Below are 14,649 nucleotides of genomic sequence, written 5' to 3'. Positions count from 1 at the left end.
GGACTTTCCGGAAATTCCGGACCAGTAGACACCCTCCTGGATTCATAACCGGTGGTCCGCGAAGGCTCGCCAAAAATTGTTCGACCGAAAATTCAAATGTAAAAAAGCAAAGCCCCCCCCCCCCCAAAAAAAAAAAGATCCTACAATTTTGCGGGTGGTCTCCGGCCAAGGTAACAGTGACGTGGCGTGAATTGCGATATATCGATTGTTATGCCATTTAAACCAATGGTAAAGAATCGAGTATTAAGGTGTTCGCTGCGAACACCCTGTTTATCGATCCTTTTTCATAGGTTTAAATGGCATAACAATCGATAAATCGCAATTCACGCCACGCCACTGAAGTAAAACGTAGGTATGCTCCACCCGACCCTTTCGATCAGAACTCGGATTTCGGCTGTCCCGCTAGAGCTGTGGCGCGGAATTTGAATTTTAAAATCTTTGAAGTCTTTGCCGAAAAGAAATATGACCAGTCCTCCGTCGATAAAAATGAACAGTGTTTTTTGTATTTTCCACTTCAAATATCCCTGAGGGGATAATCTCACGCTTACAATCCCTTAAGTCCCGTCTCCCCTCAGTCCCTTGCCAAGTTAGCCCCAAGTAGCGATTGTTCGGGACCATCAAACTGGGGTCACCTGGCCGGTAATCGAACTCGGAACCTCCCGATTATAGAGCAAGCACTTCAGTCACTACACCACAGGAGGTCAAATTCTCAGCAAGCAAATTCTTAGAAATTAAAATTTATCTGCTTTTAGTGAAGTGGCTGTTGGTTCATTTTTATCAACAGCAGACGGTCATCTTCGCTTTCGGCCAAGACTGCAAAGTTGTTGAAATTCAAATTTCGCGCCACAGCTCTGGCAGCGGATGCCGAAAGCAGAGTTCTAGCCGAATGGGTTGGGGAGAGCATACCAAATTTCCACTTACTTGGTCTGCGACCTTCTGCCTCAGCGAAAAGTTGGTCTGCGGCCAAAGAGGACTGAAAACCGCTGGTCTATAGGGCAAAGTAAATAAAAGTAAGTATGATCTTGCCAGGGGCGAGGCGTAAATGATCGATTATCGATAGTTTCCATTTGAGCTATGGTAAAGAAGAGGTTACTAAGGTATTCGTTGCGAACACCCTGTTTATCGATCCTTTCTCATAGGTTTTTAAATTGGAGGTGAAAAGATAAATCCCAAAGCACGCCACGCCACTGGGGGAAACTTGGCGTTTGAATCCATGTTAATTTTTGAATAAATTGGAAAAACAAACAAAAAATTATTCTGTGGCATGCCTCACAATTGTTGGGCAAAATTAAAAAGGAAGATTATCAGGCAAAAAAATGTTGACTGAGTATCATCGATCCTAAAAAAATGGTGACTCGTGAATGGATATAAATCTAACTGCTCACAATTACAACGGTGAGGCTCATGGTGTCCTTCTTTCAATTTTCTTGTTTTGCCGGTTGAAAATGCGGGTGTGATCCCTGCGAAACGTCCCGGGTTTCGTATTTTATTTTATGTGTTTCTATTTACTATTTGCGGCCTTAGTCCCGTTTTAAATTGTTTCTTTGTTAGTGTTTCGGGCCGATTAAGTTGTTTTTTCTATCTAACTGCTAATTTTCCCCATGGTCAACCCTCGTGAAGATTTGTGACATGAGCGCAATTTGGCAGTGGAGCACCTGAATTCTCTGCACAAACCCACTGCTTACAATGCAAGGCAGCAAATTTCTCGTCTTTGTCCAGGGCAAATCTTTGTCTTGATGCTCCATCTAAACACCCAGACTAACCACATGTGGCCCCTTGTTTCTAATCTATGGACTAAGTCGTCGGAATCTCCGCGTCTCCTCATTCGACCGCAGAACAGAATGCAGCTGAATACAATAGACACAAAAGCGACGCGAGGACACGCGAAAATTAATAAATAGCGAGGAGGAGTGACTGGAAAACTTATCTCGGATTGCCTACGGACAGATATCATCGTAATAAAATGGGAACGAGAAAATTCTCGGATGATAATAATAGTCACAGCCACGATCTCTAGAGGTACATTGGTTGCGCCGGTCAAAAAATCGTGTTTTGACTCTTGTAGATCAGCAAAAAATAATAAGATCCATCCAAACAGCATCTCTCTACGTTCAATATCAACCGACATATCGCATATCGCGCTTCGAGACATTCGGTTAATGACGTCAGCCACTACGGTAGTGGCACCCTTGGTTTCTTCCACCTTGCTTTCATACGAGTTTCACGTTGAGTTTAATCAGTGCAAATGCGTGTCTCACTGATTCATCAAATCTATGCACTGGAAAAAAAAAGAAAAAAAAACAACACATTGGATCTAGAGTCCAGACCCTTAAAAACATTGACAAGAAAAAGTACTCTTGATTCAATCAGAATCTAGTTTAAGTCAAGAACCAAGCCTCTTAATTAAGCGGATTTCGTTTTGATTCAAGCAAAAGACCGATTGAATCAAGAGTATTTTTTCTTGTCAATGTTTTCAAGAGTCTGGACTCAAGATCCAATGTGTTTTTTTTTCCAGTGTGTAAAAGAAACGAAGGGTGTTACTTCCGCGGTGGATGAGGTCATAAACTGCATCTTCCGAAGCGCGATAATTCTGTTAATATTGAACTTAGAAAAGTGCTGTCTCGACAGATTGTGTTATTTTTAGCTGATCTACGAGAATCAACCATCGAACACGATTCTGTGACCAGCGCAACTGACTCATTTGTGAGGCAAAGACTGGCAAAACCAGCAAGAGACGCTGAAAAGAAAAATAATTAATTTTCCATTTATAATACACACCCTGCATAGCAGGATATAATTTGACGTCTCTTCTAAAAAGTTTCAAAGTGGAATGTTCTTGATGTTCTTCCTCTAATTGACTCCTACCTACATTCCACCGACATCTTCTTAATGGAAGGTCGCCGTATGTACTTATTCTGTATTTTTCGAATCTTGTCCTTACCTTCAGAAATGTTTCACTGGAAAAAAAACACATTGGATTTAGAGTCCAGACTCTTAAAAACATCGATAAGAAAAAACACTCTTGATTCAATCGGATTTTTGCTTAAATCAAGAACCAAGCCTCTTAATTTGAGCGGATTTCCTTTTGATTTGAGCTTAAATCTGATTGAATCAAGAGTCCTATTTCTTGTCGATGTTTTCAAGAGTTTGAACTCTAGATCCAATGTGTTTTTTTCCAGCGCACTCTTTTGAGTGGAGTCTCTTTTCTAGTGTGGAGAGGGATTCATTGAATAGAGAAGTGTTGGATAAAGAAGTAGGTACGATGTCAAAGATTCCACTCCATCCGCATAAAGGTTAATGCAAGTTAAAAAAACTGTTCTATCTACTCAAATACTACTGTTCCATCTACTGTTTGTATCTACTGAGACTCAATCATAAAACATATCGGAGGGAAAAGGAACAAAGGAATCTAATCAATCATGAAAAATGAGAAAAACTTTATATTTGTTTCATGTTTTTTTCATCATTTTCATCTAATGGTTGTCTATCACTACAGCACGTAAATTTTTACCATACCACTGTCATACTTACAAGCGCAGTATTCTGAATAAAAGAGGATTCAAGTTCGTCGGTAAAAACAACAGATCGTAACATCGGAAAGAAATTTTATGTGATTAAATGCAAATATTTAAAGTTTTCAATAAATTTAAAATTTCAGTTTGATGGTGTCACAGCATCAGGAATTCATTTCATTTTTTGCCTCCCTTTGCCCTCGGTGTGCGATTCGGTATAAGGTCATTCTTCAATTGAGGTAAAAAAATTACTCAGAAGAGATGCAATGGAGAACAGATTTTCTCATAATTTCTTTTCAAATTTTGAACAGAACGTAACCAAAGAACTTAAATGATTGACTTTGATAGAAACTTATTGAAAAATAAAAAGCTTGCACACAGTTGGAAATCTATGGGCTTCAATTACCTTGTGATGGGTACGCCCCAAAAAATAACTTTTCAAAGCTACTTCCGACGACGATTTATTGGACCGTGTTTATTAGCAGAAAGGAACCAGGCCAAATCATGTTGTCAAATTTAACTGAGCACGTAAAGTTTTCACAAGAGAACGTTTATGCGGATTCCTTTGAAAATGTCGAGGAAATTGCTTGGTGCTAATCAGAAAATTTAAGGAAATTCGCACAAAAATCGAAATAACCGTTTTCATGTAAAAAAAAATTGCCCGTTAAATTTGGCAATATCTGATGTGGCTTGGTTCTTTTCTGCTTAACGCGGTCCAATTGATAAACAATAATCAAAAACAGACTAAGGAAAATTGCAATTATTCTTTTAACGATTCAACAGCTACCTAAAAGCAGTTACAGTGAATTTAATTTTACTACAAAATCTTTTTAATTCTAAGACGTATTAAAAATGGCAAAGGTTAAAGACTTTAGTAAAAACTAAACACTAATGTTATTAGCCTTTCATTGGAAACACTATGGTATACAAAGCGAAGTTCTAGAGGGAAAAGGTATAGGACGACAAAATCAATCAATTTCATCCGAAAATGCAGGTCTATTTGGCGCTCTAATTTTACTCAAAGGATACCTCAGCAGAAATTTTTACACTCAAGTTTGTGGCCATTGAATGAACTACGATTAACAAAAACGATTAGCGAAGGGTATGTGCTTTATCTCCAAGAAGCCTATGGTCAACGCCTCAGTTACTTAAAAAGTCGGATATCTAGCGCTTTGGATATCTTATGAACAACCGAAAAATTTTCCCGCTTTCCTATGATTCCTACAGGCTTATAGATCATTTTAATGTTTCTTGTGCACGACTTTACGTTATCTGGTTGGTCTTCGCCAAAAATTGGTGGCTTTATGAAGTTTTTCGCAACATCGGTTTCCTGATTTCGCAACCCATTAGATAGACTACCTAAACAGAATCGGTCCAAAAAAATTCAGAATCTCCGTTGAATGGTATTCCAACAGAAAAAATGTTTGATTCAGACACGAAGTTTTGAGAGTACAGTCTAATAAGCTGGGAGGAAATTTACGAAATGTATCGGAATTACGCGCTAAGATTCGTTTTCTGTAAACTATGAAAGAGGCCGCGTTTAGCAGAAATGAACCAAGCCACATCAGCTATTGACAAATTTAACGGGGCACTTTAATTTTTAACAAGAGAACATTTGTGCGGATTCCTTTGAAAATTTTGGGAAATTAGTTTTGGACTACGTGGACAAATTCACTGAAATATGCACAAAAATCTGCTCAGTCGTTTTCATGTAAAATATTAAATCGTCCAATTAAATTTGGCTGTAGCTGATGTTGATGTGGCATGTCTAGAGGCCTATGGCCCGTGTCCTACTATCAAATGAACTCATCAAATGCAAGATGGCGGAGATGCGTACTGGTTTTCACGCAAGCCCGCTATCAGAAGTTGGCGGGCCGTCAATTGTTGATGCAAAATCGAAAGCGATTCGCCATCTTGCATTTGATGAGTTATTTTGATAGTGGGACACGAGCTTCTAAAATCACCGAAGCAGCGCCTTCTGCACGGAGAAAACAACTTCGCGCGTGGGACCCGAAGTTCAGGTCATATGGATCTCTGAAGTTTTCAACTTGAGCATCTCAATACTTACGGTCTAGATGTCGCGGTTCGGATCACACATCTTAAACTTCAGTTCTTACATCTGAAGTACTTCGGTTTTCACATCCGAAAGACTTCGGTTCTCACATCTGAAGTACTTCAGAATGTACAACCGAAGTTTCAGATGTGTGATCCGAACCTCAGCAGCTGGACCTTAAGTGTTCGGATGCTCAATCCGAAAACCTCAGAGATCCATATGACCTAAACTTCGGGTCCCACGCACGAGGTTTTTTTCTACGTGTGGTGAGAGGAAGTCGAGAACCCCGGGAGCTAATTACTACAGCAGTGTCGTGGCGTGAATTGCGATGTATCGATTGTTCTGCCATTTAAACCTATGGTGAAGAATCGATTATTACGGGGTTCGCTGCGAACACCCTGTTTATCGATCCTTTTCTATAGGTTTAAATGGCATCGATACATCGCAAAGCACGCCACGCCACTATACTACAGGAAATAACTACGGTCAAAAATTCTACTCTAGAGGACGCGCCTGCAAAGTATCGCGCATGCAACGTGCAGCGCAAGCCGAGTGTGTGGTATCGCGGCGAACGAAGGCGCGAGAAGCGTTGCATTCGCGCGAATGAAGGCGCAACGTACCTGCGGCACCGGGGAGCGAGCGCGGGGGTAATGGGGCGAGAGAACGAGACGCGGGCGGGCGATCGGCGCTGACGTCTCCGCCGCGCTCGGAATTAAGATAGAAAGTAGCGAATCAATTCCTCGGCAAACTCGAGCAAACCGGATGCGTCGTGGAGTCCCCGGCACACGAGCAACACCACCAGGACCGTGAAGCTCGAGATGACGAGTTGCGAGGAAGTCAGCATCCTCGCTCGGTTCCCAGTCTAATTTCGACGGCTTTTATTTCGCTGCCCCGCTCTCCTTTTCGCTTCCCCGTCCGTCGGGCGCTTCTCTAAGCTCCCGAAGCTTCGCGCTCGAAGAAAAGTTTTCCAGTCGAGGTGGCCGATCTGTAAAAATACGGGAAAGGACACTTACCGGAGGCGATATTTACGCAGGGTGGCATGAACGTAATAAAGAAATGAAAGATTGGAGATTTCGGTGATATATTTCATCGAATTTCACGAGGCTGTGAAATATTTCATATTTTTCAGGGGCTGGAGTATGCAACCCGCAGATTTCAGTGAAGCATTTCATCGAATTTCACTAGGCTGTGAAATATTTCACATTTGTCAGGGGCTCGAGTATGCAACCCGCAGATTTCAGTGAAATATTTCATCGAATTTCACGACGCTGTGAAATATTTCACATTTTTCAGGGGCTGGAGTATGCAACCCGCACTCAGACACACAAAAATGTAACAAAAAGGAACTGGTATTTTTCAATATCTTCCAGAAATGTCTGCAATTTCATGAAAGGTTTCACGTGAAATTTGAAGATTTGATTTTTCATGAAATTTTGCCACCCTGTTTTTACGGTATTTCCATGGTCCGATCCAAAAGATGCACAATTTCAAACTAAGGAAAAAACCATGATCGCAAAAAAAAGGTATATTGAGGACTTTTTCGGTAAAAGGGCGTATGAGGCTTGCAATGCTGCTAAGATTGTGCAATTTTTATAGCGTTTGCGATAGATAAAATTAATTCACAGTCGATTAACTTCCTCACAATAATCAGGAAAAACTCGGAGCAGATTCAGGGAAAAATTCATAGCAGAACTGTCGGATAAGTGACTTACAACTAGAGAACTAAGTTGCCCAATATTAGTAGCATTGGAAGTCTCATGCGCCCTTTAACCAAAAAAATACCTCGATTTCAACAATCAGCCATGTAAATAAACGTGTTAGGGGTTATCCCTTGAAAGTAACGCAATTCTTTGCAATCCTCTACGGTTCAAACAAAAAAAACCCTTGGATTAGCCCTTGAATGGTTGAATCGACCATACTTTGGGACGGTGCAACCACACATAGCTAGAGCCCAGATCAGCCAGGATTTATAGTTGAATTTATCATATAGTTATTTCCGTGTAAAATCACCGAAGATAGTGTTTTCGTAATGAGCTCTTAACTAGTAGTAGCCGTAATGAATCAATGTAGTTTACAGCGAAAGATAATAATTATGTCAACTTGGTGGTGAAATATTCGATGAAAAAATACCAAAGACCTTTCTTATTACATATGGTTATTAGTATTTAAGAGCTTACAAGGAACATCACGAATCTGGTGATTTTTATCAAAGTACTTTTTTATCAGAGCATGCCGCGTTTCAAAAATCTCCGATCATGTTTAATCCCGTCCAAAGAGAGCTGACGAAAAATCTCCTTGAGATTATCCGTGAACAGCCTCAACTGAGCGACAAGACGCCGAGAGCCAAAAATCACATCGGCCCAATTCTTGCGGGAGGCAGTTGAGCTAATTATTTAATCTCATGAATGACTGTGCAAGTTTGGGCGAGAAAAATAATTCGTTTGGGGAGATAGTCCGATACTGACGGGACTAGGAGGTGGTGGGAGGAATATTTGGAAACCAATGCGGAGGAGTGTGAACTAATTAGGTTGGAGGTCGAAATTCGTTTTGGCTGGGAGCCAAGGGGTTTTCCTCAGTATCCTGGCCGCGCATTTTGACTCAGAAACTCTCAACAGTCGAAAAAGTCATATTGAAGGAACGCCTCCTTGTCCTCATCCTCATTCGTCTCCTCCAGCTCAGTGATTGGACCAGTGGTGTGGCGTGAATTGCGATATATCGATTGTTCTGCCATTTAAACCTATGGAAAAGGATCGATAAACAGAGTGTTCGCTGCGAACACCTTAAAAATCGATTCTTTACCATAGGTTTAAATGGCATAACAATTGATTAATCGCAATTCACGCAGCACACCACTGGATTGGACGCGTAAACTGCCGTGCCAAGGAAAAACGCCGTACGCACCTTTAGACGTTGCTAAATTTCCTTTGATAAAACACCGATTTCTTAATGAACGTACGAATATTTTTCTTCCAATTTTTTGGATAATTTTGTTCGCTATCTTACCTAAGTTCCTAAAAATTTTAAAGAAAAAAATTTGCAACTAACCTAAAATATAATGTTTTATCGGAGGAAATTTGACAACTCTTGAATGTTCATACGGTGTTTTTCCTTAGCACGGCAGTGAGGAACTCGCCCTTTTTTATAATTTCACAGACCCGAGTAGCAGTGATTGTGATAAGTTGCGATGTAATCGGAGAATGTATCGCGATTTTATCGACGTCGGTTCATTGCAATGTTACAAAGTAAAAAATTGCGATAAATCGCATATAGGATGTGTCCCATTATGGAGGGTATATTGGCTCTAACTTAGGTCGAGAATTGAAACAGCTTAGAATGATGTCATGTATGGTCAAATCCAGAGGCGGATCCAGCAATTTGGCAACTCCAGATTCCCACAATTAAAACCTATGTTAAATAATCGATTCTTGCTGGAGCACCTGGCCCCTCAAGGAATCGATACATTTCCGTAAGATCAAATGGAAGAAATCCGATGTTACCAAGTTGCTGGATCCGCCAATGGTCAAATCGACTCTTAATCATCTACCTCAAGAGCACTTGTCCTTATTTGAGGTGTTTTTGAAAGGTTTTTGCCTGATTAACCAGCGCGAAGAAGTGAAGCTTTGCAGTTTTCTCGAATAATTGCTCATTTTCGGTCCTAAAAATTGTTAATGTATGAGCACAAGCGACTACCACTTTTCCGTGTTTAGCAGAAATTCGTGTTCAGCAGAAAGGAATCAAGCCGCGTTAGTTCCTGCCAAATTTAACTGGGCAATTTGATTTTTTACGGGAGAAAATTTGTGCGGATTCCTCAGAAAATTTTAAGGAATTTGCTTCGTAGTATGCAAAAAAATTGGCTGAAATTTGCGCGAAAGCGCGCACTACCCTTCTCGTGTAAACAATTAAATTGCCCGATTGAATTCGTTAATAGCTGATTCAGCTCTGTTTCTTTCTCCTCAGCGCGGATCAACTATCGCAGATCCATGTGCGCGATATTGCAAGAATAACATAGTCACGAAACGAATCTATTTTTTCTTGTTTTTGCCGCAATGTCGGGAACTTAATAGCCAATTTGACAACGTTGTCGGGCAGAAACTTTTGCGCCCCGGTGCATTTTATGGCGCGAAAGTGGAGATGACATTCCCGTTTTAATTAACTCCGCTTTTGAGAGACTGTCATAAAGCGTCATGTTCATTGTCGAATTGGACGTATTCCTGCCGAACGGAACTACGGACGAGTGGGGAAGATGGGGTAAGCTCTAAAAAGCTACAAAAGAAACAATGTTAAAGTGGGCGTTATGCCATTTGGAGAAATAAAAAAGCGGGATTTTACATTCTGTCAAACGGAACTATATGCCAACTGAATGCGGCACTATGAGCCATGGGCATTGTGGACAAGGCTCATGAGTTAATGACTCCGAGACGGAGTCGCGGCAATAGCTTCCTCGCCGCTGACGTCACTGGCGATTTATAATTCCCGTTCATTCTTGCGCCCCCCGCTAACGAGCAGACCCCTTCTTTCCCACCTGTCTTTGGTTCCGTTTGACAATAATACGCCTGGCAGTAGGTTCGGCATGTAGTGAATTTCGAGTACTCTTTAAAAATCATTTCTCCCTCTGGGACTCGAAGTTTTCTGGCAGACAGATTTTACTTATCGGGCGGATATGATGGAATTAAAGGCGATTTTTTTTTCGAAGGATTACAACTACAACATAAAGTCGAAGTGAACGAGGAATTGGAGCGCGTTTAGCAAAAAAGAACCAAGTAACATTAGTTACTGTCATTCAATTGGGCAATTTAATTTTTTGCAAGTAGGGTGTCTACTAAAACAGGCTGGCAAAAATAACTAGTTTCACAGTTCTTTTCTAGAACCTTCCCAAAAAAATTCAGAGCCTCATAAACAGAAACAATTTTGTGCTTTTCCGGTACCTATAAGTTGGTTACTGATTTGAGTTCTTTTTATTTGGATATATTCTTACAGCCAGTGGCGTGGCGTGACTATATCTGGTAGGCGTTCGGTAGGAGTGTTAACTTTAGGGGGAGGGGGTCAGGAAGGTTCAATCCCCTTATTCCTTAGAGGGGGGTACGGGGGGCCTCCCCCGGAAACTTTTTAAAAAATGAAGCCGCAAGAACACGATTTTAACCCTTTCTGGTGAAAATTTTGCCGGTAAATTGTCATTGAAATTTTGATCTTTTTACCGATCGTTTTCCTGTAATTTATTTTGTTAAATGATAACGTATTCTCGCAACACGCGCCTGCAGAGAGAGGTGGGAGAGGGAGACTGTGAAACTGGGAGATGTGGCCCGCACAGGGGGGGACGCGGAGGGCGAATCGCGGCATAGAGGAAATTCGGCGGTTCGCAAACCCCTGCGGACCACTGCTACAGGAAACAGCTGGACTGATGAGCGGCTCTCCTCTCTCGTTCTTTTCCCCTTCCTTTTCTCTCTGCTGTGTTCCCTCCGCGAGCGCGGTCCGCACTCGTCTCCGAACCCAATGCTCACGCTCCGCTCTGCGCCGCGCGCCGGTGCCTCTCCTCTCTCGTGTACCCTTTGCCCCTTCATCATTGCACCCAGGTTCTCTCTCCTCACCGTACGCAGATCATCCAGGTTCGGTAGCCGGTGCGGACCAAGCGTCACAGGATTTTCTCTTTCCGCCGCTCCACATGCCGCTGTCGGAAGCCAAGCGCCCGATACTTATTTGCGATCTACTATTCTGTATTCTGTATTGCCTCCCACATTCTTAGCCATAATTTATTAATTGTTTCAAAATATTTTAGGGTGTTCGGCGAACACTGCGAACCTATGGACGCCACGCCACTGCTTACAGCTTTTTTATTTTTAATTCTTCTCTAAAAATTATTCTTTTACTAAATACAATCCTAGCTTGAGCAAACTTAAACTGTGCGGTCAAAACTGCAAGAACGGCAAAGAAAACCCGACAAGGCGTGGAGGCTACAATATTAATCTTAGATCGCATTGCTCAGGCGCAATGATACAAATATTCGTACTTTTCGGAATGCATGAGGTATCACGCCACAATTGAAGGCGTTTCCGAAACTGCCAACTCTCCACATCGGGATTCTCATGTCGCATAAAATTCGGAGCAAGAGATAAATGCTATGACTGATCTTTCGAGCTACAGCAACACCTATGCGAACATCTCCTTGTTTTAATTTTTGGTTCATAGCTTTCGTTCTTGTTTATAATGAGTGTGTAATTTTGTTCGGATGTGTTTTCGTTCTATTTAAGCTTTTCTCACATTTTTTACGGCTTTCTCTTGTAATTTATAGTTGATTTAAGTTTTTTTTATTTAGTTATATTTCTTACCACTTGTTTATTTTTAATTATTGGATAAAAATTATACATTTGCTAATTACAATCCTAGCTTGAGCACCCTAAAACTATGTGATCAAAACTACATTAGCGGCAAAGGAAAATAGACCAAGCCAGCGTGGAGGCTATTTCAATATTGATGCTCAGTCGCATTGCTTGGGCGCAACGATACAATTATTCGTACTCTTCGAAAAGCTTGAGATATCACGCCACAATTGAAGGCGTTTTTGTAACTGCCAACTTTCTACATCAGGAATCCTATGTCGCATTAATAGGGTTTCTGTTAAAACTGGCTGGCAAATCGAAAGTGCTTTTACACTACTTATCCATTACCCTTCTAAAAAATACAGTACGTGCCTCATAAGCAGAAAAATTCGGTACTTTTTTGATGCCTTTAGGTGGTTAAATTCGAAAATCATCACGCGAAAAATTGTGTGAAAAATGACGTTGTGGGTAGTCAGGAAATTCAGAGCTCGTTAGTGACCTTTAGATCAAGTGGCTTTACAATCTCGGTCTAGCGGGAAAATACCGCACCAAGAATCATTGCGCAACGGATTGCATACTTTCTAGGCTATTTTAGAAACGCCCGTAGCATGAAGCGAAAAATTCCGGGCCTTTGTAGGGAAATTTCGTACTTTTTCAGTACTTCTGGACCTCCCTCGGAAAATCAGATTCATTCCAGATTTTCCGGTCCAGTAGACACCTTGGCAAGAGATCGTTTGTTCAGATTCTTTCAAATATTCCAAGGGATTTGCTTTGAACTATCCAAAAAATTCTCTGAAATTTGCACAAAAATCCGTTTCATTGTACTGTTTCGTGTAAAAAAATAAAATAGAAAAAGTCTTGCCTTTACACCCTAATTGGATTACATTTTGCAATAAGGAACCACTATCTCGGGATCTTCTATTAAGGCACCTTTCTGGTCCAACTGATGTTTACTGTTTCAATGGATGTACATTTTGGACATCAAGTCCATCCTCAGCACTAAATCAAAAAATTATACACTTAAACACTAATAGTTGATGAATTATCACAACGCATTGAAATTAAAACAGGAACAATCGAACAAGTGGAAAGGTTAAAAGAAAAAAAGTGTGTAGTTAGTAAATAGGATATTAAATAGGCTATGTAATAACCATGCACTTTTTTCCTTTTAATCTTTTCACTTGTTCAATTGTTCCTGTTTTAATTGCAATGTATTGTGACATTTTATCAACTATCGGTTGTACTGTGTAATTTTGTGCTTTAGTGCTGAGGATGGATTTTATGTCCAAAATTTACATTTACAAAAGGCAAGACTTTCTCTTTCATTTAATTCATTTAATAAACACGCAAAATGCGTTACCATAATTAAAAAGGTGAGAAGCCTGATTCAATTTGGCAATACGCAATAGCTAATGTAGCTTGGCTCCTTTTTGCTTAACACAGTCCAGTTATGTTAACAAAATTAAGAAGGGCTTTAAACAAAATTCTAAAAACTTGAATTAGAGATTCAATGTGATTTAAAATTTTTGAAATTACCAAAGTACTAACCGGTTGCGAGTCCTTAGTTGGCACACTGGAAAACACCTTTTTTCCCCATAAAACATTTGAGAAGAATAGAAATCTTACCTGAAACAAACAGAAAAAAATTAAATTAAATTAAGAAAATTAAGTTAAGAAAATATAATAAATATATTACATTACAGAAGAAAAAGAAAAATGAAATATAACACGAAGAATGATAAGAGAATATGAAACACAAACAAATAGTACTGGATACGAATTCAAGTTAATCGTCAAAACTTAACAAACGTGTATACGGCGATTAATGACAATGCTTGAATGCAACTATATCAGTTCAATGGATGTTCATGCTGCATGAACTGGAAATGAAGGCGTTTTGAATTTCCTCGCGCTAACTATGGGAGTCTTGGCAAACAAATGTGTAGATGAGTTACTTGAATGCAACGATACCACCTCGATGGATGTCTTGTCTATGTTGCTGCTCCATACGTATCAAATATTCAGGGAATAAGACCGAGGAAGATCTGTCTCAGCAGATCTACTCGTCCGTTCCGTGAAAATTTGACGCCACTACCGGGATTAGAACCCGGGATATATTAACCTGGAGTCGGACACATTGTTAATTTTTTTCTTTTTTTCTTCTTTTTTTTTCACTGTCTTTTATCCAACTAAGTAAGGCTGAGTTTTCAGCCGAAACGTTTTGGTATTACTTGTAAGATAAAAAAGCCTTGTTACCCGCCGCATAATGGATCAAGTCGATCAGAGAGGTCGGACATGCATTTTTTGCCTAAAACTGCAAATTTTGATGTTCAATTCATCACATTTAAAATTTTAAGGGATGTTCCTAAAAGGAAATTTTAAGAGAAAACCAATGGAGTCCGTTTGAACCTCAAAGTTTCGTATGAACGGAGTTATAATCGTTTAACGTCTCCATATATTTGTCCGACCTCTTCTAATGACTCGATCCAATGTGCGTCGCGGCTCCGCAGGCATGCCGCATGGTGACATTACTCAACGAGCATTCCACTCCTGGAACAGGAAGATTGCCCATTTCCAGATGCGCCTGAAAAGAAAACGAGGCACTGACAGAATCAAGGCCAATATCGAGTGAATTATCCCAAGGATCAATGCCGGATCGTGCCGGGGAATCGGCGGATTTCAGCTCCGACAGGGAACGGCCGTTCGGCAGGGAACGTGGTAGCGGCGGCCCCGGATTGTCCGCCGGAGAAGGGGCAGCTCGCGCAATTAA

The 14,649-nt window shown here is 40.6% G+C and overlaps 1 protein-coding gene across 9 annotated transcripts in view; it reads right to left on the bottom strand.

Annotated features, from left to right (window-relative positions):
• The window catches only part of eag (potassium voltage-gated channel protein ether a go-go), a 389,509-nt gene that overhangs the window by 320,231 nt on the left and 54,629 nt on the right, over positions 1–14,649 (bottom strand). Inside the window, exon 1 of one of the 9 annotated variants that reach the window (XM_072302444.1) lies at positions 6,186–6,766. The exons of the other annotated variants lie outside the window; for them this stretch is intronic. The gene's annotated coding sequence lies outside the window, so the exon portion shown is untranslated. Of the gene's footprint in view, positions 1–6,185; positions 6,767–14,649 lie in introns of those variants that run through there. 9 annotated transcript variants of the gene reach the window in all.

The sequence above is a fragment of the Bemisia tabaci genome, chromosome 7, assembly GCF_918797505.1.
Source record: "Bemisia tabaci chromosome 7, PGI_BMITA_v3".
Classification (NCBI taxonomy): domain Eukaryota; kingdom Metazoa; phylum Arthropoda; class Insecta; order Hemiptera; family Aleyrodidae; genus Bemisia; species Bemisia tabaci.
Note: the sequence above shows the minus strand (reverse complement) of the source record. Positions and strands in the feature narration are given on the sequence as shown.